Source organism: Marmota flaviventris, chromosome 14, assembly GCF_047511675.1.
Source record: "Marmota flaviventris isolate mMarFla1 chromosome 14, mMarFla1.hap1, whole genome shotgun sequence".
Classification (NCBI taxonomy): Eukaryota; Metazoa; Chordata; class Mammalia; order Rodentia; family Sciuridae; genus Marmota; species Marmota flaviventris.
Window position 1 is genome coordinate 39,885,786 of NC_092511.1, and position 23,352 is coordinate 39,909,137.

General features: G+C 35.0%; 1 pseudogene; it reads right to left on the bottom strand.

Moving 5' to 3' along the window:
• Positions 1-16,239: 16,239 nt before the first annotated feature.
• LOC114092002 (large ribosomal subunit protein uL30m pseudogene) overlaps positions 16,240-23,352 on the bottom strand; it is a 47,326-nt pseudogene continuing 40,213 nt past the window's right edge.

Here is a 23,352-nt window from a genome sequence, read left to right on the forward strand (position 1 = left end):
AAGCAATTATTTTACCCACCAACATGAATGGATAAAAATGTGGTACATATATGGAATGGAATAGTATTTAGCCATATAAAGGAAATCTTGTCATTTGTGATGGCATGAAAGGAACTAGAAGTCATTGTGCTAAAAAATATAAGCCAGGCACAGTAAGAAAAGTCTCACTTACGTGGGATTTTAAAACGTTGATCTCATAGAGTTTGAGAGTAGAATGGTGGTTTACCTGAGACTGTGGAGAAGAGGAGGGAGGAAGGGAAAAGGTTGGTCAATGGGCACAAGGTCATACTTATATGGGAGCAAGAAGCATTGATCCCATCACACAGAAGAGTAACAATCAATGACAATTATATTCTCTCATCAGAGGTAAGCATTTTTCATTTTGGATATGGTAGGCTTAGTTTTTATGCACTTAATTTAGGAACAATTCATAGTAAAATTGTCTCTGAGGCTAGGTGAATCAAAGGCTACAATAGGTACCAAAAGATACCGGAATATTTATATACTTTCAGACAATAATCCACTCCTGGTAGCTTAGCCTAATAAATAATCATGAAACAACTTATAGATGAAATAGGAGAGAAAAAATAAGAAATAAGTAAAAATGAATGAATCAAAAAGTTAAGATGAAGGTAAAATAATAAAAGAACATTATGGTAAATTTATTACACAAAGTAGTATTGTGTGTAATCACTAGAATTGGGTCATAAATCTGACTCTGATTTTAGCAGAGATCAAGGCAAAAAGGGAAATAAATAATATCAAATACTAATGGGTAGAATAAGGCCCATCCCTCTTTCTGATATTAAGATTGAGGAAGAGTTCTCACACACGCAGCCTTATGAAAGTGACTCTCTTTAATAAGCTTAAAGCATTCTTTAAAAATATGCTTAACACATATACTTTATTGAAAATCAAAAATTCTATTCAAAAGTGTAGTTCAGTAATTACAGGACCAAATTCAGGAACTAGAGGACCAAATAACAGTAAAAGTACTGAGATATCTGATGGTCTTGTTTGAGCCACAGGCAAATTTAGAACATATAATTGATGGATTATTAATTATTTAGGCTAGAGGCTTTAAAAACTGCCATGAAGAACTTTCAGCCTCTGTCATAGATGCCAAAGAAAGAGAAAGAGAGGAGATAGGGGTAAATATGGTGCAGTTTGGGGATTCTATTCCAGTTTCATTCAAAACAACTTCTTACTAATTAGTTATATATTGGGATTTCTCATTATTTTAAGATAGGATTCATGGAACAAAGTGGAATACTTGTATTGTAGTATTAATTATGGCAAATAAAAAGTTATAATATAAAAATCACAAAAATGCAGTAATAGTTAATCAATAATGCAATATAGATTCATGTTTTGTTTTGTTTTGTTTGTTTTGTACCAGGGATGATTGAATTCAGGGGCACTCAACCACTGAGCCACATTTCCAGACTTTTTTTGTATTTTATTTAGAGACAGGGTCTTACTGATTTGCTTAGGCAAGGCTAAGTTGCTGAGGCTGGCTTTGAACTTGCCATCCTCCTGCCTCAGGCCCCAGAACCACTGGGATTATAGGCTTGAACCACCATGCCCAGCTCAGGTTCAGTTCTAAAAGAAGAATCATGCATACATAATTTTTGGAACTAGGTTTCAAATTCAATCACAATTTTGACAGATGAAAGAAAAGAGAGAACTCAATTTCAAGATTCAGCGTCCACATGAGCCAAAATGCTGATGCCCTTACAGGTGGTGATTTTATAGAATAAGAGAAATAGAGAACATTTTTAGGAGATACTAAGAAACATAGAAAATAGCATGTATAGGATGTTTACAATGATGTGAAAATGTGACATGATTGATAGAAAACACACAAAGATGAAATTATGGTGGTATAATCCCAAGGTATTCTTAAACATTCCTTTAGAAAAAAAATCAATGATTCAGACTACATAAGCTTTAAATTAAAACACAAACCATTATACAATAGAAAAAAAGGTTCAACACATGCAATTGTAAAAAGCTTAATACTCTTATTAAAATTAATAATTACTAAGTGATAGGAAAAACAGATTCAAAATTTTCTAATCTTGATAATTTGAAGTTTGACTAGATAAAAGTCATAAAAATAAACATTATTGTAATTACAGTCTGCCAAGAATCTTTTAAATTTCCTTACACACGTAAACTCATGTAATCCCCATAACAATCCTTGTGAAGTAGGTAGCATCTCTAGGAGTAGGAGTCCCAGGAATATGAAATTACTTGCCCAAAACATCTCTCTGGGAAGTGAGGGCTCCAGGATTCAACCCCAAGCAGTCTGGCTAGGGAACTGATGCTCCTAAACCAAACTCTAACTGCCTCCCAAATTGTTCTCCAGTTCCTCCCCAGCTCCGCCCTACGACATAACAGGTCATGCAACAATCACAGAATCTCCTCCTATCTGTATGCCATTCTACAATTTTCTAAATGTTGCTAAATGCATTATCTGATTCTCAGGGCACTTTTGAAGGCACAGATTCTATTCTCATCCTGTCCTTCTATTTTGATTCTACAATTGCTATTGCAATTCATTACTTGATATTTGCAACAACTTCCATAGACTTGACCTCCTGGTCCCTCATTTCATTGGACACATTCTAGTTCATAGGGTTTGGTTATCTGGATTTCAAAAAGATTCCTGGTGGGGTTGTTAAATTCCATAAATCACGGGGTATCATTCAAAGAAGGAATCAAACCATCTACTATAACATCCTAATATGTTGAAACATTTAGAGAGAAAACCAAATTTACAAATGAGTGGCAGACACTGCATTAAGCTTTAAATTTTTCTCATAGTACATAAATATAAAAGTGATAAACTAATCAGACAAATATTCTAACATCAATCATAATTTGAAAAATAAAGGTATAAAAGTTTAAGCTATGATTTTAACTATCACTTTATTACTGAGAAAAATTATATATATACATACATACATATATATATATATACATACATATATATATATATACATACATATATATATATATATATATATATATATATATACATATATATATATATATATATATATACATATATATATATATATATATATATATATATATATACACACACACACACACACACACACACACACACACACACATATATAAATCCCAGCTTGAAGCCAGAAATCCAGGCTCCTAAGTAAGGCTAGTATATGCTCTGGACAATGGAATTCACATTTGAGAGGAACACAGGAAGCATAAAAAGCCTTTGTGTCAAGTAACACTTTAGAATTTACCTATAAATAGCAAACAAATGTCTTTATACATACATTTAAAAAAAAAAAAAAAACAACTTCATGTCGTTAACACTTTTTATAGTTGAGACCCCAGGGATCTGAACAGCTAGAAAGTGACAGGTCATAGCACCATTCAAAATGCAATGCTCTTTCTACCCAGCATAAAGCCAAAGCAACTATCAATAGAGCATTTGCCTTAACAATAACTAAAAATGGCTTTCTTTAAAAAGTGAAAATTCATAGGACATAGAAAATTACTGGACATAAGAAATAAAGAGAGAATATGGGAAAAATTTAGTTCATATAACTCAGTTAAAGGTGTGAAAAAGAGAAAATTATCACATTTTCTTAAAGTTTCAAATCAGGAATAATTAAAATTGCAGTTGTTAATACTTCAATATTATAAATTAAATGATGCCTCCACCTCTTTTGAGATTAAAATGAGAAAAATCATCTTAACTTTTTAGGTGAGAGTATTATCCAAAAGTTAGGAAAATAAACTGGTTTTGCTTTTGCCTTTGTTTTCAACTGAACAAATGTTTATTTTAGGGAAAAAAAATAAAATACAGACACTTGAAAATTGAAAATTAAAGAAATCATCTCATCTCCTAGATCTAGATAAACACTACAGTAATGACAATATTTATAAGATACTTACATATGCGATTAGTATTCTATAAAACTTTTTATATATTGACTTGTTTCATCCTCATAATAAAGCTCTGAGGCATAAACATAAATGGTACAGCTTCCTCTTCACAGCAAAGAAAGTGAGCCATTGAAAGGTTAAAAAGATTTGCTCCAAGAAATACAGCTGCTAAGTGGCCTCAGGCTTCAAATGCAGGCATCTTGGAACTGGATCAGTCATTGTTGGCACTATTTTTTATTGATGAAAATCTATTTTCACGTGTATCATGAGCTTTAAGGCAGTATGGAATGTGGATGTACAGGTTAAATATTATAGGAGCTAGGCAGGTGACGAAGTTCAGAAAAACTCATAACCTGAAAATATCTTAACATTTTAAAATTACGATAACATGGTCTACCAAATCAACCAGCTATCAGAAAAAAAAAAAATGCAAAATAAATTTAATTATAAATGGGAGAAAGATTAGTTCAGTAGTTCCTGAAAATGAGGTCAGTAGAAACATAATGGTACATAACAATATGGTTAGGTTTCATATTAATTTGCCTCACTTCCATCAATTCAATATTTCCCACTCAAAGTACTCTCAAATAATCTCAAAATCAATAATTGATTGAAATTCAAGTTGAAACAAAATAGAACTTTTATTTAATTTATTATGTACACTCTCATTTATCTTAGGACAAAATCAGTGGAGATCTAGCTATAAAGTTACAAAGTTCACTTTTGAAATGAAAACATGGAATTTCACCAGAATGAGAAGTACATTAATTTTGTTCTGATTTTCAACTCTGCCTTAGTAGAGCTACCAAGGTACCTTTCTTTTTACTTCAGGTATGTCAACACAATTCTTATCACTAAGCAATTCAAATGGAAAATACTACACATGAATAAATACTGAAATTAAAAAATATAACTTGAGGGGCCAGGGTTGTGGCTCAGTGGGAGAGATCTTGCCTAGCATGTGTGAGAGGCACTGGGTTCGATTCCCCGGCACCACATAAAAATACACACACAAAAATAAAGGTATTATGTCCATCTACAACTAAAAAAAATCTTAAAACATATATAATCTTGAAAAGTTCTTGATTTTCAGATGGGAAATTTTTAAGCATTTAAAAGTTTGATAGAAACTACTAGATAATTCTTCTTTGAGGAATACATATACAGAGTTATTCTATAAAGCCATAATTAAAGAGAACTATTCTTAAATTCCTACACATAGCATAGTCAGTCTGCATTCTGTATTTTAAGTTACATGAACACTCAATTTCTCCATCCCAAGTTTATGTCAGATTATTTGCATTATTAGGAGACAAAAAAATTTATAATTGTGTTTTAAAATATCTTTAAAAAAAGTTGTGTTAGCTTTCTGTTGTTGCAATGAAATACCTGAGAAATTCAACTTATAAGGAAGAAAGATTTATTCTGGCTCATGGTTTCAAAGGTTTAAGTTCATGTCCACTTGGTCCTATTGTCTTCAGGCTTATGGTAGGCAGTATATCATGCCAGGGAGCACTTGTTCAAACAAAGATGCTCAATATGGCATGCAGGAGGCAAGAAAATATGAGTATACCCCCAGCGATCTAACTCTCCCCACATGGCCCCAACTCCTGAAGGTTCCCCCTCTCTGTGATAGTGCCACAGGCAGTTGACCAAGTCTTATCTGATAGCTGGTTGGTTTGGTAGACAATGTTCTCATGATATTAAAAAGTCAGATATTTTCAGATTATAAATTTCTCTGAAATTTGTCACCTGTATAGCTCCTATAATATTTAACATAGGAGAGCTAAAGAGCTCTCCATCTTCACATAGCTAATTATTTCCTTAATGCTCATGATACATGTGAAAATCAACCCTCCTGCCTCAGCCTCCCAAGAACCTGAGACCACCGGCATGTTCCTCCATGCCTGGGTATTTAACCCAATTCCATTTCTCCCTGGGTACCTTGTCAGACTATATGTTACAGGCTCCCTTGTTGTCCTTGCCTGTGACTGAATTCTAACATTAGGAGTTTCTTCTATTTCCAGGCCTGGCCCATAGAAATCTCTCTCATATTTAACCTTCTAAGTGTTCTTCTTATTACAGTTGAGTGGAAAGGAGAAGATGTCCCATCAGGGGCACTCTGGAGATAGGTCTCACCAGCCCACAAGAGCCGATTATTAAATATTCAGGAATGCTGTAAGCCAAGGGTTAAACTGTTGATAGTTGGAAACTGACCCTTGTTGAAGTATTTTTTCCTAAATAAATCAGCAAATGCCAATGTATTAGGCTCTCTCCACTCCTCTCTTCCTCTCCCTCTCTTCCTCTGTCTTGAAAATAATTTATTAGCATTTCCACTGTCATCACAGTGGTTTTATAATCTGCACATGGAAGATGACAGAGATAAAATCTGGAAGGAACTTGGGTCTCTGTTATACCCCCAGGGAAACAAACTCCTGACCAATAGCACCCACATTTGATTGCTATGTGAGTGAGCTATGGGGATTCCAGGTCGACTCCAAGCCATCTTAGAGCCCACGTTCCCTGTCTCATTAACAGTGCCCCATTCATTGGCAGAACTGGCTTAGTTTGAATGACTATAACTCCAGCAAAATAGAAGTATAAAATATTTGTTGTGCTAAGCTACTGAAAATTTGAAGTTTGTCAATAATATCTTAACTAATACATTAGTTAATCATTTGGATTTACAACAAAGAAGCTGATACTAGGTCTTCATAATAATTTTATAAAGAAAAGCAGTCAGCCAGCAATTGGGTGATATGTACCCCATATCATATGTGTGCAAATAAGACACAGAAAATAAAATGATTCACTGAATTGATAGTGGTAGAGTATCAGAAGTTGCCCTTACTTGGAAGCCAGGGCTATGAAAACAACTCACCTGCAATTTCCAATAATTTTTTGAACACAGTGTGTGACTAAATTACCACAGTTATCTTTTTTGTTCATGGAGACAGACAACGTTTGTATTTTCTCAGCACACACCAATTGAGGGAAAGATAAAAAGGTGTAGATGAGTCCTGAGGGTCATATAAAATTTATTTAGCATAGTTCTTATGTCTCTTGGGGGTGTTTTGTTTCTCAATCCAAACTGCAGTTGCTGCTTCAAAATGTTAACAAATTAAAGCCACTAGTTTCACATCAAATACAAAGTCCCCAAGTTTCGTTTTGGTTTTGCCTCTAGCAACTACACAATGGAGACCTATGACTGGAATAGGTAGTGTTTTATCTAAAATCACTCAGAACTATACGTTGATTGACTGTGAACACAAAAACTCAGGCCTGCATATGCACAAACAGCATGAGCCCATGCCCTTCAAAACAGCCTCTGAATCAAAGAGACCCTTGAATACTTGATGACAAGGTTTCTCTTGTCCATCTTAATGTCTGAATTATTCCCTCCACTGGCTTATATGCAGACTCCTATACCTTCATGTTATTAACGCATAGTTATCAGTCAAAATTCTTAACAATCTGTTCCCATTCTGTTTTTGACTTACAATTAACATTTAGGTCCACTGCATGCTTTTTTCACATCAACTAAGTTGGTCCTCAGAGGAAACATATAGAGCTGGTTTGACTTGTATCACCATTAATGAAGAAACAGATTTTGGAGAGGTTAAGAAGAGTATCCAACTTTCCATAGCTACTTAAGAGGCAGAATTCAGATTTTAAACACACATCTATGAGATTTTAAAGCCCAACTTCTTGGTTATCCAATACCCTGTCTCCTCCAGTTTCTTCCCCCATCTCCCTCTGTTCCTCACTAGTTACCTTTCTTGTGTTCAGATTGCTAACCTGCACCATGTATCATTCCACTACCACATCCTACCACCCCGGCTTTACTCAATCCAACTTCACCTACACAACTTCTCCTTTTTATGTCTACTCAATTTTCAAAACTTAATTCACATTACATCTTGCCCTCAAGTTGTCTTGTTTGCTATTTCCATGATTTATTTCTCTCAATTCTGAAAGTATGAGAACCAGAGAGAACTTGAATGAGTAGTTTTAAGAGCTATTGCATACACAGCAGCCAATGGCTATCACCCAGGCTAAAGATTTTGCTGATGTGTCTCACTGGGTCTGCAGATTGATTTTTGCTTTTGTTCCTGTTTTTAATTTGAATTTTTTTCTAAAATTAAAAAAAATTCAACTTTACAGAAAAAATATATATTTTATATATCATATGAATATATATGTATACAAATATATTATATATGTATACAAATATATTTATATATCTGTGTCTTTCTCATTTGGAAATATATATATATATATAAATATATATTCTAATATATTCTAATATATATATGAAATTAGAAAACAAAACACAGAGATGCTGAAGTTTTGGTTAAGAGCACTCAGCTGACTTAGCTAAAACAAACTCCAAATACCCACACTCTGAATCTGGTGCTCCTTCACCAAGTTCTATTCACATGTTGCTTGGATTGTTCAGCTACTTCTTTTTAGGTGTATGTAAACAGAGGTATCCTAACTAGTTTTCACAATCACACTTTTAAGTATCATCCTTTTTGCTTATATTTTCATAGCACTGATGTTTCCAGATGACAAAGAAGAAGAAAGATAAACAAAAGAAATGGGTTTTACCTAAAGACCCAAAACATGGTTCCTCTCCGGAAAATGCTCCAACTCTCCTGCCCCAAGGCTCTGTCCTGCTGTGGAACCCATATTGGCCATCTTGTGATTCTAGATCACTGGACAGGAGCCCAGAAAGAACAGAAGATCATTGAAGTTAGGTCCTTTTAGGTAATGGCCACACAAATTGCAATGTATCTGAGGCAGATACATCCAATTCAACCTTTTTTTCTTTAGGTTAAGCCCAATTTTAAAAGGAAAGTATTTGTCAGAATAAAAAATGACTCTAAAGAAATTTGCCATGTAAGACAAAAGAGCAAGTACTGATGATAGGGAAAAGAAAAACACTTATAAAGTTTCAGCTTCTCAATGTATGTTTTTCTTTTCTTTATCCTATACAAGAGACATAGAGAAATGTGCCCATGATGATCCATTCATCATGTTAAAGGAGTTCTCATTTGCTTACACGTTGTTAATAGTGGTAGTCTATCATATTAGACCATTTTGGACAAATAGGAACTTGTTTCTAAATTGAAGATACATTATAACTTGCCCATAAATTGTCATAGTGATCAATAGTCTAAAACCCAGATGGTACACATTTTCCTGATAATTTGAATAGAGAAGAAAATGCATATAAGCATCCTTATGGTTAAACAATATGGTCATATTAACAAGAAGAAAAATATATATATACTGCAGGTTTCAGAAAGAAGGAAAAAAAATCACAATCAAAAGTATAAGTTCTTTTCTGGGAATCCATATAGTAATCAGCAGATAATGGTTAGACCTAAACAGCCACAGAAAGGACAGGAGAAGTGACCTTAAGACCACAGAAGAGCTGGCATTGAGCCTCTTGCATAAAAATAGGACATCAGAGAGCTACCACGTATGGAAAAGGAGACAAAACCATGTCCTCCCACTGACTGACAGAAAGAGCAAACTCCCTCTCATTCCATTTGGTGCCTGAGTATGGAAAATATGTTAGAATCAGAAATTTAAAGCCCAAGCATTCCATCATCCATTAGCAAGAAATTCTGAAAGATACAGTGCCCCAAATTAGCAAATTAATCTAAATATCCATTCTGTAATATCAGTCTTTAAAGTTTAGGCAAAATCCAACCTGAAACTGGTCATTAAATACAAGTTATCCTTAGAGCTTACAGAAAGAACTCCATAAGAATAAGAAAAAATTATCATGAGCTCCTCTTCCCTGGTTTTTTTATTTACATGAAGAAACAACAAGACCCCAAGTCATCCCCCTCTTTACTTTTTCTAGATGTTTTTGGCCCTGCTTGAGAAGCAGTCCTGGTCTTGTAAATGAATACATATTTTCATACCTTCTTAGTGCTTCTGTGTGGAACCAAATTTTAGGTGATGTGTTGGTTCTGTCATTCATGGAAAAAAGCACAAGATATCACAAGAATGCATCAATTAATATCGGAGATTTCACACCATACAACTGCTTTCTTTGAACATGAAATAATAGAAATAAGTAATAAGAAAAGTACCTCCCTCCAAGAAAGAGTCAAAAAATATAATCTACCTATTGACACAAAGAAGAATTTGTAATAAAATGTATGAAGTATTCAGAACCGTTTAAAATATTAAAGATAATTTGTCGCAATTAGCTAAATAATTCTTAAGAACAGTCCAAGCATGGTGGAGCACATCTGTAATCCCAAAAACTCAAGAGGCTGAGGCAGAAGGATTGCAAGTTCAAGGCCAGCCTCAGCAACTTTGCAAGACTCTGTCTCAAAATAAATAAATATAAACAAAATTAGTAAAGGACTGAGAATGTAACTAAAGCACTCCTGAGTTCAATCCTCAGTATTATAAGCAAAAAAAAAAAAAAAAAAAGAAGCAAAAATAAGAGCATTATATCTGTATTTAAAAAAAAAAACTCTTAGAATTAATGAGTATTCAAGTCAAGAAGCAATAAAAAGAATGACAAAGTATATTTTAAAACATAAAAAGAAGAAAAGAACAAAGGTAAATGAAGCAGAGGTTATTTATTCAAATAAGAACAGAAGAAGAGAAAAACGAATCTAATGATTAAAATTAAAGGGCAAAATAGTCAAAATTCCTTTGATTTGATCAATATGAATGAAATGATGGTAAATTAATTATATCTAAAAATTTTAAAGCTGACAGAACAATAATTTTAGTAAGAGAGTAGCAGTTAGAGTAAAAGTATTATCATGTTATTTTGTGTGCATTTAGGAATACGTAATAACAAATCCCATCATTATGTTCAACTGTAATGTACCAATAAAATAAAATGAATTAAAAAGAAAAAATAAGGCCATACATTGTGTCAAATTTTTAATTTTCATAAAACAGCTATTTATTATATCTGCTTGTCTTGAAGGGCCAGTATTATAAAGAAAATCAAGCCCACTGCCCCAGGACTTAAAATTCCAGGAGAATGCTAAATTGTGACCTCCCCTGTCAAAATCAAACTGAGGACAGTGAACCACACCCACCTGCATCTGCTATTACAACTTTCAGCCCAACATTGGATCACACTCCTACCTCTTCACAGGAACCCACAAGCTGCAAACCAAGTTGACACCCAATTCTGCAATAAATTCCAAGTCTATTTGAAAGTAAAATATAATACTGATTGGGGGGAAAAAAGAAAGAAAAAGAAAATTCACCAGGATAGAGAATAATCTGACACCAAACTTAAAATAATTTAAATAATACGAAGCCAATTCCCTGACCACAATGAAATTGAACTCAAAATACAAACACAAAGATAAAAAGAAAATTTTTTGAGTTCTTTGTATACTCTGGATATTAGGGCTCTATCTGAGGTGTGAGGAGTAAAAATTTGTTCCCATGATGTAGGCTCCCTATTTACCTCTTTTATTGTTTCTCTTGCTGAGAGAAAACTTTTCAGTTTAAGTAAGTCCCATTTGTTGATTTTTGTTATCAACTTTTGTGCTATGGGTGTCCTATTAAGGAATTTGGAGCCCGACCCTACAATATGTAGATCGGAGCCAACTTTTTCTTCTATCAGACGCAGAGTCTCTGATTTGATATCTAGCTCCTTGATCCACTTTGAGTTAACTTTTGTGCATGGCGAGAGGAGGGGATTCAGTTTCATTTTGTTGCATATGGATTTCCAGTTTTCCCAGCACCATTTGTTGAAGATGCTATCCTCCCTCCATTGCATGCTTTTAGCCCCTTTATCAAATATAAGGTAGTTGTAGTTTTGTGGATTGGTTTCTGTGTCCTCTATTCTGTACCATTGGTCCACCCTCCTGTTTTGGTACCAGTACCATGCTGTTTTTGTTACTATTGCTCTGTAGTATAGTTTGAAGTCTGGTATCGCTATACCGCCTGATTCACACTTCCTGCTTAGCATTGTTTTTGCTATTCTGGGTCTTTTATTTTTCCATATGAATTTCATGATTGCTTTCTCTATTTCTACAAGAAATGCCGTTGGGATTTTTATTGGCATTGCATTAAACCTATAGAGAACTTTTGGTAATATCGCCATTTTGATGATGTTAGTTCTGCCTATCCATGAACAGGGTATATTTTTCCATCTTCTAAGATCTTCTTCTATTTCTCTCTTTAGGGTTCTGTAGTTTTCATTGTATAAGTCTTTCACCTCTTTTGTTAGGTTGATTCCCAAGTATTTTATTTTTTTTGAGGATATTGTGAATGGAGTGTTTTTCCTCATTTCCGTTTCAGAAGTTTTGTCGCTGATATACAGAAATGCCTTTGATTTATGCATGTTGATTTTATATCCTGCCACTTTGCTGAATTCATTTATTAGTTCTAGTAGTTTTTTTGTAGACCCTTTTGGATCTTCTAGGTATAGAATCATGTCATCTGCAAATAGTGATAATTTAAGTTCTTCCTTTCCTATTTTTATGCCTTTAATTTCTTTCGTCTGTCTAATTGCTCTGGCCAGTGTTTTGAGAACTATATTGAATAGAAGTGGTGATAGAGGGCATCCCTGTCTTGTTCCAGATTTTAGGGGGAATGCCTTCAATTTTTCTCCATTGAGAATGATGCTAGCCTGAGGCTTAGCATAGATAGCTTTTACAATGTCGAGGTAAGTTCCTGTTATCCCTAGTTTTTCTAATGTTTTGAACATAAAGGGATGCTTTTAAACAATAAGAAAACAAATAACCCAATCAACAAATGGGCCAAAGACCTGAACAGACACTTCTCAGAGGAGGACATACAATCAATCAACAAGTACACGAAAAAATGCTCACCATCTCTAGCAGTCAGAGAAATGCAAATCAAAACCACCCTAAGATACCATCTCACTCCAGTAAGATTGGCAGCCACTATGAAGTCAAACAAAAACAAGTGCTGGAGAGGATGTGGGGAAAAGGGTACTCTTGTACATTGCTGGTGGGACTGCAAACTGGTGCGGCCAATCTGGAAAGCAGTATGGAGATTCCTGGGAAAGCTGGGAATGGAACCACCATTTGACCCAGCTATTGCCCTTCTTGGACTTTTCCCTGAAGACCTTAAAAGAGCGTACTACAGGGATACTGCTACATCGATGTTCATAGCAGCACAATTCACAATTGCTAGACTGTGGAACCAACCCAGATGCCCTTCAATAGATGAATGGATAAAAAAAATGTGGCATTTATACACCATGGAGTATTACGCAGCACTAAAAAATGACAAAATCATAGAATTTGCAGGGAAATGGATGGCACTAGAGCAGATTATGCTTAGTGAAGCTAGCCAATCCCTAAAAAACAAATACCAAATGTCTTCTTTGATATAATGAGAGCAACTAAGAACAGAGCAGGGAGGAAGAGCAGGAAGAAAAGATTAACATTAAACAGATAGATGAGGTGGGATGGAAAGGGAGAGAAAAGGGAATTTGCATGGTAATGGAGGGAGACCCTCATTGTTATACAAAATTACATATAAGAGGTTGTGAGGGGAATGGGAAAATAAACAAGGAGAGATATGAATTACAGTGGATGGGGTAGAGAGAGAAGATGGGAGGGGAGGGAGGGGGGATGGTAGAGGATAGGAAAGGTAGCAGAATACAACAGTTACTAATAGGGCATTATGTAAAAATGTGGATGTGTAACCGATGTGATTCTGCAATCTGTATTTGGGGTAAAATTGGGAGTTCATAACCAACTTGAATCCAATGTATGAAATATGATATGTCAAGAGCTTTATAATGTTTTTAACAACCAATAAAAAAAATTAAAAAAAAAAAAAAAGAAAATGACTAACAGAGAAAGCTTTTGAAAAATAAAAAAAGTGGTGTTATGAGAAAAAAAAAAAAAAAGATAAAAAGAAAATCCACAAAACCTTGGAGATGAAACAATACACATCTAAATCGTCCATGGTTAAAGATAAAATTTCAAGGAAAGTGATAGCAGTTAGAACTAAAAAAAAAAAAAAAAAATGAAAATACAATTTATCGAATTTGTGGACTTCTATTAAAGTAGCACTAAGGAAAAAAATGTTAATTCATTACTTAATTTAAAAAGGTTGTGAATCATTAATTTAAGGTTCCATGCTCAAATGAATAAGAAAACATACCCAAAGCATGAAGATGAAAAAAAATGATAAAAGTAAGAGCAAGTATCGATAACAATGAATAATTGAATACAAAAGCTGGTTGTTTGAAAAAAAAAATCGGTAAAGGTGATAAATCTATAGCAAAAATGACAAAGAAAACAGAAGACAGAAATTACCAGTATCAGAAATGAAGGACAGAACATCACTACAGATCCACAGATGTTAAATGGTTAATAAAGACCACTTCCTTTGACTTCATGCACATAAATTAAACAGGTTGGATGGAAGAGATAATATTTCAAAAGCCAAAAACTTCCAAAACTTGTATAACATGAAATAAATAGCATAAATAGTCCTATAACTATTAAAGATGTTTAATGTATAATTTAAAACCGTCTAAGAAAGAAAGGTCCGAGCTCAGATGATTTTACTAGTAAATCCCACCAAATAAAAAAATTAAGAAATCATAAAGGGCAATTCTAACAGATTTTTCAGAAGATAGAAAAGAAGGGAACACATTCATAAAATGTACATTGCTCTGACCCTACAACTAAATAAAGATTGTTTTTAAAACTCCTATAATCTATTTTCTCCTCTTAATTTAGTGTAACTCTTCAGCAAATCAAAAGCAGTAGTATATAGAAGGAGTAATGAAACATGCCCAACTGAGATTTATTCTTGTAATGAAAGACTGATTCAATATTCAAACATTAATTGATGTGATCCATCATTTTTTCATTCCAAAGAATATAACTATATAATCGTATGACTTGCAGTTTTATCACCATGCTGTATAATAGATGTCTTGAACTTATTCTTCCTATCTACTTTGTGTTCTTTGACTAACAATACCATAATCTTTCCCTTTACCTCAAATCTCCCTACTTCTGGTAACCACCATTCTCTTTTCTACTTAATCTATAAAATAAATGTTAAAGGTATTTACATATTACTGAAACCAAGTTGTATTTGTCTTTCTGTGTCTGGCTTATATCACCTAACATAATGTCCTCCAGTTTTATCCATGTTGTTACAAATGACAGTATTTCCTTTTCATGGCTAAATAGTGTTCCATTACATATACATACATATTTTCCTCATCCACTCATTCATGGGTGGAGACTTAGGTCGATTCCAGGTTTGGGATATTGTAAATAGCAATTCAATAATGCCAGTGTGCAGATAATCTCTGATTTACAAGTTGATATCATCATATTCTTGAGGGATTCAAAAAGAGTGGATATTAAATGTTCTCAATGCAAAAATGGTAACTAGATAAGTCAATGAACATGTTAATTAACTAGACATAACTGTTTCACAATGTATTCATGCATGTTGTCAAACATATTGGCATGATAATTACATACATTAAAAAAATAATCTAAAAAAAAAAACCCTTCTTTCATTATACTTAATAGTGATAGAATGTTTTCTTAGTAAGATTAGGAACAAGGTCATGATGATCATATTAAATTATTCAACTTTGTCCTGTAGTTTCTGGACAGTGTAATAAAGCAAGAAAAAATAATTTGGAGGCATGCTGATTAGAAATGGAGAAATAAGCCTGATGTGGTGGCACCTACCTATAATCCTAGCAACTCAGGAGGATAAGGCAGGAGGATCAAAAGTTCAAGGCCAGCCTTAGCAACTTAGTGAGATTCTGCCTCAAAATAAAATAAAAAGGGCTTGGGACACAGCTCAGTGGTAGAGCATCCCTGGATTCAATCAGAAGAAGGAGAAAGAGAGGGAGAGGGAGGAAAATGGAAGAAGGAGAGAAGGAAGGGGAAGAATGGGAAAGAGACGGAGGAGGAGGAGGAGGAAAGAAGGGAAGAAATAAAACACTTTCTTCTCATGGATGAGTTTTTACATAGAAAACCTAAAAGAATCAGCAAAAATATTTCTAGAACTAATAAATGAGTTTAGCATGGCTATAGTACACAAGGAAAACAAAAACTAATTGTGCTAAGATATGAAAGTAATTAATTATTATAAATTAAAATTATAAAAAGTCCATTTACAATAGTTCTAAATATTAAATATAACAAAACTTTTTCAGGATCTGTGGGGGGGTTGTTATTGTTATTGTTAGTCAATGAAAATGGCTAAATATATTTTAATAAAAGTAACTTCTCACCATCTTTAAATAAAAATGATTTGCATTTTTAATAGGAAGCTGCTGTGGCATCAGGACTTAATTAATTCCTGCTCCACAGGTTTTAGATGCCTCTGCAATACTAATTCCTCGGTGCTCTTAAGACATGTGGGAGACATGTTCTGCTCCGTTGGAAGTCCTTGTGGTAATGTCAGGGGCTTGATTCTTATCTAATGGTCAAACACTTTCAGCTTTGCATCCACTGAAGGGAGATTCCCACGAATTTGACAGATGTGTGCTTTTGCTAATGTCAGCATCTTTATCCTATATTTTCCCCAGTATGAACATGTTTTTGTACTTTTTATTCTGGTAGCAGTATGGTTTACAAGGGTATTGCTGATCCCCGGCATATTTTTCATGATCTGCAGGTGAAGGCAGAAATATTTCAGCTGGAATTCTTGATTTAGTAAATTTGTGTGCAGATGAGAGACACCACTCCTTTTGGCACAGACTTTAGTTGACCTGGAGGCCTCTGAACTACTGAGAGCATAATCCCTGCTCTAAGTATAGTGATTGTCTATTCAGATCAAGGCTATTCTTTCTTTAAAAGGGATGTCCAATATTTCCAAAGCCACTTTTTTTTTTTTTTTTTAGTATGACCAGAGATTGAAACCAGGGGTGTTTACCCACTCACTGAGCTACATCCTCAGCTTTTTTATTTTCAGAAAGGGTTTCAATAAGTTGCTTAGGATTTGGCTAAATTGCTGAGGCTGACTTTGAACTTGTGACCCACCTGCCTCAGCCTCCCAAATTGCTAGGATTACAGGCATACACCATAATGCCCAATTGTAGCACTACTTTTAAAATAGCACATTTCCTCCAATGTATTGTAATATTATGTGCCATTGGCATGTTTATACCCTGCCTCTACTCTAGCCCAGACATCATGAACCAGTTAGTCTTTTTGATTGGCCTCATTACTCCATAGCAAAGAGACAAAATCTCAGACACTGGAATACATTCTGATTTTCTGGCAAAGCAATCTCACAAAGAACTCGCACACTCTTGGTTTTAGATACAGCAGGAGAACTAATTCACACCTTTTCTCATTCACACCTGGCATAAAAATTTTTTAAAAAATTAAACACCTCCTGAAGGCCAAGTAATGAATAACAGAGCCTACCTTGACAGTGAAAGGGACTTGGAAGTGAGATTATCTTGTATGAAGGCTCCATGATAAGACTATATAATTCATGATTCTCTTCTGTAAGAAATAGTATCACAGAAAAGATTCCACATAATCGGATTTAAATATTTGCTTATTTCTGTACATGCAGTGAATGCACCAATTTCTTCTTCAACCTCATCTGTATTCTTTCATTTCACATTTCTGCATATATATAGATGCAGATGTATATTTGAATCCCCTTCTCTTTACCATTATTTCTGCTAAAAATGAAGCTAGTTATTGAGACCACTGTGTTTGCATGTATTTTTGCTAATCCTTTTGAGTTAGAAGAAAAGAAGAACCACCTAATTTCAGCACTTAGAATTCATAAGTATTAAAAATAAGACAACAGTTCTTCCATATTCCTCCCCCACCACCAAATGCGTTATCTGACATTACTGGCTTCATTGCTACATTGTTTATCATTTCTGGTCTTTTTCTTTCTTTCTTTATTTTTTACCCCATGGAGGAAGTGTTGGCATTGCTATTGAACTTTCTATGGCAAAAATAAACAAATAAATGAACACTAATACATGATCTTACAGTATATCTTTCAGAGCACCTGAATAGCACATGCTCCTTTCTGTGTACAGTGTTCTAAGCAATCATAGAGACTCCATCAGACACACCTCTAATGATAACATTAAGATGTGGTCTTCCAAAGTGCTATTGAATTGCTAGTTTTTCTTTTCTCTTCAAAAAATTATAGTGGATATGACATTGAGAATGGTTCATCTTCGAACTTTAGACTAAGAATAACTGCAACATGATTTCATTTATTATTTTACATTTTTAAATTGGAAGTAGTAAATTGGCATTTGTTGAGAATCTTTTGTGCCAAACACTGAGCTAGCCTTAAGAGTGTGGGCTCGGAACCAAATATATCTCACTTAGAATGCCGACTCATAACTCAGCATATGCTTATCCATCTCATTTGGTTACTATGGACCTTAAGTTACCTAAAGTTCTTACAAAATGTTTGAAAAAAAGTGTGAATTTATGTCAAATATTAGTAAGTCAAAATACATGCTGCAATGCATTAAAAAAATCTAAAAAAAGTAACGAAACACTGTGAAACTAAGGAACTGATGGGGAAGGGTCTTAACAATTTAATCCTAATCTAAAAGGAGAAAGGAAAGAAAAATGAAACAACCTCTGACAATGGGTAGCATAAGTAGAAATCAACTAGAGAGTTGTAATACTAAAAAAGAACAATGAATAAACATTATACAACGATTGTTGAAATAGATTAAAAGATTTGTTTAAAAAAACCTCTGTCTTGGCTTTAACTCAGAAGCGGACCCCAGGGACTCAAGTGCAAGTAGCTGATTCAGAGATGGGCAGAGCCTGGGTAGGAGAAGGAGATGTGAAACAGGGAGCATCAGTGAGCTGGCTTCCAGAGGCTGTGACTTGGAAGTGGTGCAGAACACACAACCTGCCAACGTTCAGAGGGCCTGAAGTGCTCCTGCTTCTGTACCTTTGATCAAAGCTTGCCTCTCAGGGATGTTAATTCCCAGGCACTTCCTGACAGCTGTGTTCCTGGGCTAGGTGTGAGGCTACAGCCCTAGGGCAGCCCTCTAAAAAAAAAGATGCAACTGTTGGCTGTTAGAAGAAGAGCTGGCTGCACACAAATGCTCTTTTCTTCAAGAGAACATGGATGGAGCCCTCAAAGCATCTGCTATACAACCTACAAGAGATGCATTTTAACTCTAAGGATACAAAATGATCAAAAGCAAAAGGTTAGAAAAAACATCTCAGGCAAATGCTAGTAAAAAGGAATTTACTGGAGTTATACACCTGTATTAATATGCCATGAGTCATACAGGTGAAAAAAAAAATCTCAACATAGATATCAATGTTTACTCCTCTGAATAATTACTCTATTCCTTTCAGGTGTCCTAAAGACTATATAGGACAAATCCATGTCTTTTTCAAATATATATTGTCAGTATTAATTTCAAGTGGTCTTTCTGAAATTTTCTAACTTATGACTGACTACAAGGTCCTGTTTTTCCTCTGTATAGGCTCTCAGTGTCTCATTTTCTATACCTAAAAGTCCAAGGTCATATTTTGCTTTCATTTTAAAGACTTCAATACCATTCTTATTTATTTTTACCATAAGAAACAACTGTAAAAATGCTTACTTTTCAACAACGCTTTCTGTGTTTATTTTGCATTCTACTCAATTCTCTTCCTGGATTTATTCACTTATGAATGGAAAAAAATTTATTGAGTTCCTTTTATATGCAAGGTGCTGTTTAATCTTTTAATGGATAACTTCAAATAACATGAACCAAGATCTTGCCTCATGAAGCTTATATTTAATCAAACCTAAAATTAAATCAAAACCTTCTATTTAATTGGAGGAGACATAATAAATAAAAATCAAGTGGATTTGAAGGCTATAAAGTAAGGTGGAAGCAGGATCAAAAGATAGGTGGAAGATATAAGGCTTTCTTTTACTTAAAGTGTAAAGTAAAAGATCTGGGGATATGGCTCAGTTGGTAGAATGTTTGCTTCACATGCACAAGGCCCTGGGTTCAATCCCCAGCACTTCACTCACACACACAGACACACACACACACACACACACACACACACACGTAGTCAGAAAAGAGTTTATCAAAGAGACAATTTTCCAGCATGGATGGTGCAGTGAGCTCAGGGGTGAGTGTAAGGGATAAGAGAAGAAAAAGTAGGCAAGTTAAATAAAGGATTCAGAGCCTTAATGTGCTGTCAAGAAATTTGCATTTTATGCTGAGTGAGCTGGGAGGGTTTTGGAGGATTGGGGGCCTGGAAGGCACTCTATGGAATTGTACTTCTTTTTTTTTTAATTAATTAATTTATTTTTTTATTGGTTGTTCAAAACATTACAAAGCTCATGATATATCATCTTTCATACATTTGACTCAATTGGGTTATGAACTCCCATTTTTACCCCAAATACAAATTGCAGAATCACATCGGTTACACACTCACATTTTTACATAATGGCATATTAGTGACTGTTGTATTCTGCTACCTTTCCTTTCCCCTACTATCCACCCTCCCCTCCCCTCCCATCTTCTCTCTCTACCTCATCTGCTGTTGTTCAAGATGGGAATTTTTTTTTTAATTTTTTATTGTTGGTTGTTCAAAACATTACAAATTTCTTGATATATCATATTTCAAGAAACACTCAGGCTTCTTACAAAAGTGAAAGGATGAAGAACAGTCATAAAGCTTGTAGTGGTTCAAGGTATCAAGAAGGCATGTCAAGCAACTCGACTCTGACTGCATGTCCAAGGGAGAACACACACATTAGTCGAATTGGGGTTTTTAGAGGAAAATCAAGTCTGTGAGAGTAGGAGAAGAATCAGGATGACTCATAAGCTATTACGTGAATGACAGTTATATTTACTGAAATAGGGATGAGTGGGGGAAAAAAGAGAATAAAAAATCAAGATGTCAGTTAATTTGAGATGTCTATCGTAAATCTGAATGTGAAGATGGAACATGAGTCTGCATTTCATGGGAAGGATCAGGGCTGAAATGAAATTTAAAGCAACTGGATTAGATGAGCACATGGGGAGAAGATAGAAAAAAGTCTGAGAACTGAGCTTTCATCTTTGGTGTTGAGAGGTTGTGAGGATGAGAAGGTTCACCAAAGGAGATGGAAAAGGAACCACTAAAAAAAAAAAAGGAAATATGACAGAGAATACTGTCCTGGGGGGAAAATGAAGAAAGTATTTCAAGAAGTAGTGACCACGCATGGCCTTTGCTATTATGAGATCAAATAAAATGTGGATTAAGAATAAAGCAATGAACTTTGGCAATATGAGGTTCATGTGCTGACAACAGCAAAATATTTAGTGCATGAAGTGGAACAAATTCTGAAAGGAGTCAGTTCAAGAAAAAATAAAAGAGGGAACATAGAAACAGGAGTACAGAAAACATTTTGGAGAACATTTGGTTTAAAAGGGAACAGAAAAGTGGGGTGATATTTGAATAAAGATATGCAAACAAGATTTAAAAAAAAACAGGATAGACAGCAGCATATTTATACACTAATGTGAATGATTAAATAGGAGAAATTAGGAATGTCCTGAGTGGTTCAGAGGAAGGGGTCCTTCACTGCATAAGTGGACCGATGTACCTTAAGTAGGAGCAGGAAGCATCCTTGCAGCTGGAATAAAACCAATAGGTAGTTTTAATGCTTGAACTATATAGGAATTACCTTCTTGTCCTATTTATTTTATTATTGAAACATGATGTAAAGACATTAGCTGAGAATAGAAGGAGACTTTTTAAAGTTTAAGGATTGAGATGGAAGCTGTGTAATAGTGGTCTTAGAAAGTAAGAGAGTGAATTGACTTGGGAAAGAGAATATTTCCAGACAACCCTCATGATCCTTCAAGGTTGGTGGTCATGAATTTAAAGTTAAATTAGCCAGCAGGAATATTTCTCATTCTCCAGCCTTTTTATAGGTACTAAGTAAGGTGAAAGTTGAATTTAGTCAAGGTCGAGGTCTTGTCAAGTTGGTGTGACAGAAGGAGAGAAGAGAAGCAAAGCGGATAGTGATGACTGTGACTGACCTATTGAAGCAAATCCAAGTTAAAAGAATGTGAGGAAATGAGTAATGGGAAAAGGTAATGTGAACACCAATGGATTGGAGGATCCAACAGAGGAGCAAAAATGGAGGAGTGTACCATGGAGGGGGCAGTTTGCCCTGAGATGCTTTGAAACAGAGAGTATATGAAGAATGCATTTATTGAAAATGGCAATATTTTTGGTCTGATCATAGAAATGGGTAGCTGACATGGGTTAAAAGCCAAGATCTTTGGCGGTGAGTAGATCTAGGACATGAGAGATAGTAGTTGTGGATCTTGAAATCATAAATTATAATGACAGGAGTAGTGGTGAAGGACAATTGGGCAAGTACTAAAATTGTCAATGGGAGCAATTGCCCAAAGGATAGCAAGGAGGTTCATGAGGAATCATCTGCTCCTGTGCACTGCAAGGGAGCTGGCATGTGAGAAAAGTGGGAAACATTGCCCAAGAAGAGCAGCAGAGTGCAAGGAGGATACCTATTCAAACTCTGAGTCCAGCATCACATGGGGTAAGAGAAAACCATTTGAGAGTACTTCAAGGACAAGCAGGGCCCTCAAAGGAGAGCCAGATTGGAATTGTAGAGAGAAGGGAAGTTGAGCCTTACAGAAGAGAATGCGGAGGTAAAAATTTATTAATGACAAACCCTGGTTTATGGAGAAAAAAGTTAAAGTGTCAAGTTTGGACATTAGATTGGGTCAGAGTAGAGGTTGTACAGAGCTACCTGGAGTCCAGGTAATGAAGGATGATCTTTGCTTGAATCTTGGGCTTTCAGAGTGAAGGAGTTGGGCAGAGGGACATGATGGGATTTAGTCCTGATTATCTCTTGGAGGCAGGTTGGACAATCACTTCAATTGTCTGCTACTGAATGGGGCTGGCTTTAGCACTGGGGAGAGTCTTAAGGGAGACCATGGTTGTATGCCAGGAAGAACGGCAGCACAGGGAGAGATGTTTCTCTCTCTCTCTCTCTTTTTTTCTCCTAATTCTGAGGATTGAACCCAGAGGCATCCTCAGCCCATCTTACAGCTTATTAAGATAGGGTCTTGCTAAGTTGCTGAGGCTGGCATTGAATTCAGGATCCTCCTGTCTCAGCCTCCAGAGCCTCTGGGATGATAGGAATGGCCACTGCACCTGGCTGGAAAAGATGATTCTAAAAATACCCTACTTCATGTGTCTTGGACAGAAATATTTCTCTATGTCCAATCTGACCTCAACTCATTAAATTTTAAAATATATATCTTAAACAGATGTGTTCTTCTATATAAAATGATAGAACATATTGAGTGCTCTCCAACATCCAAATTAAAGAAAAAATTTATTCTTCAGTTTTGTTTCTAATTCCAGTCAGCCCAAAGAGTAAGAGATTCATTTGCCATGTTTCCTCTCTTTT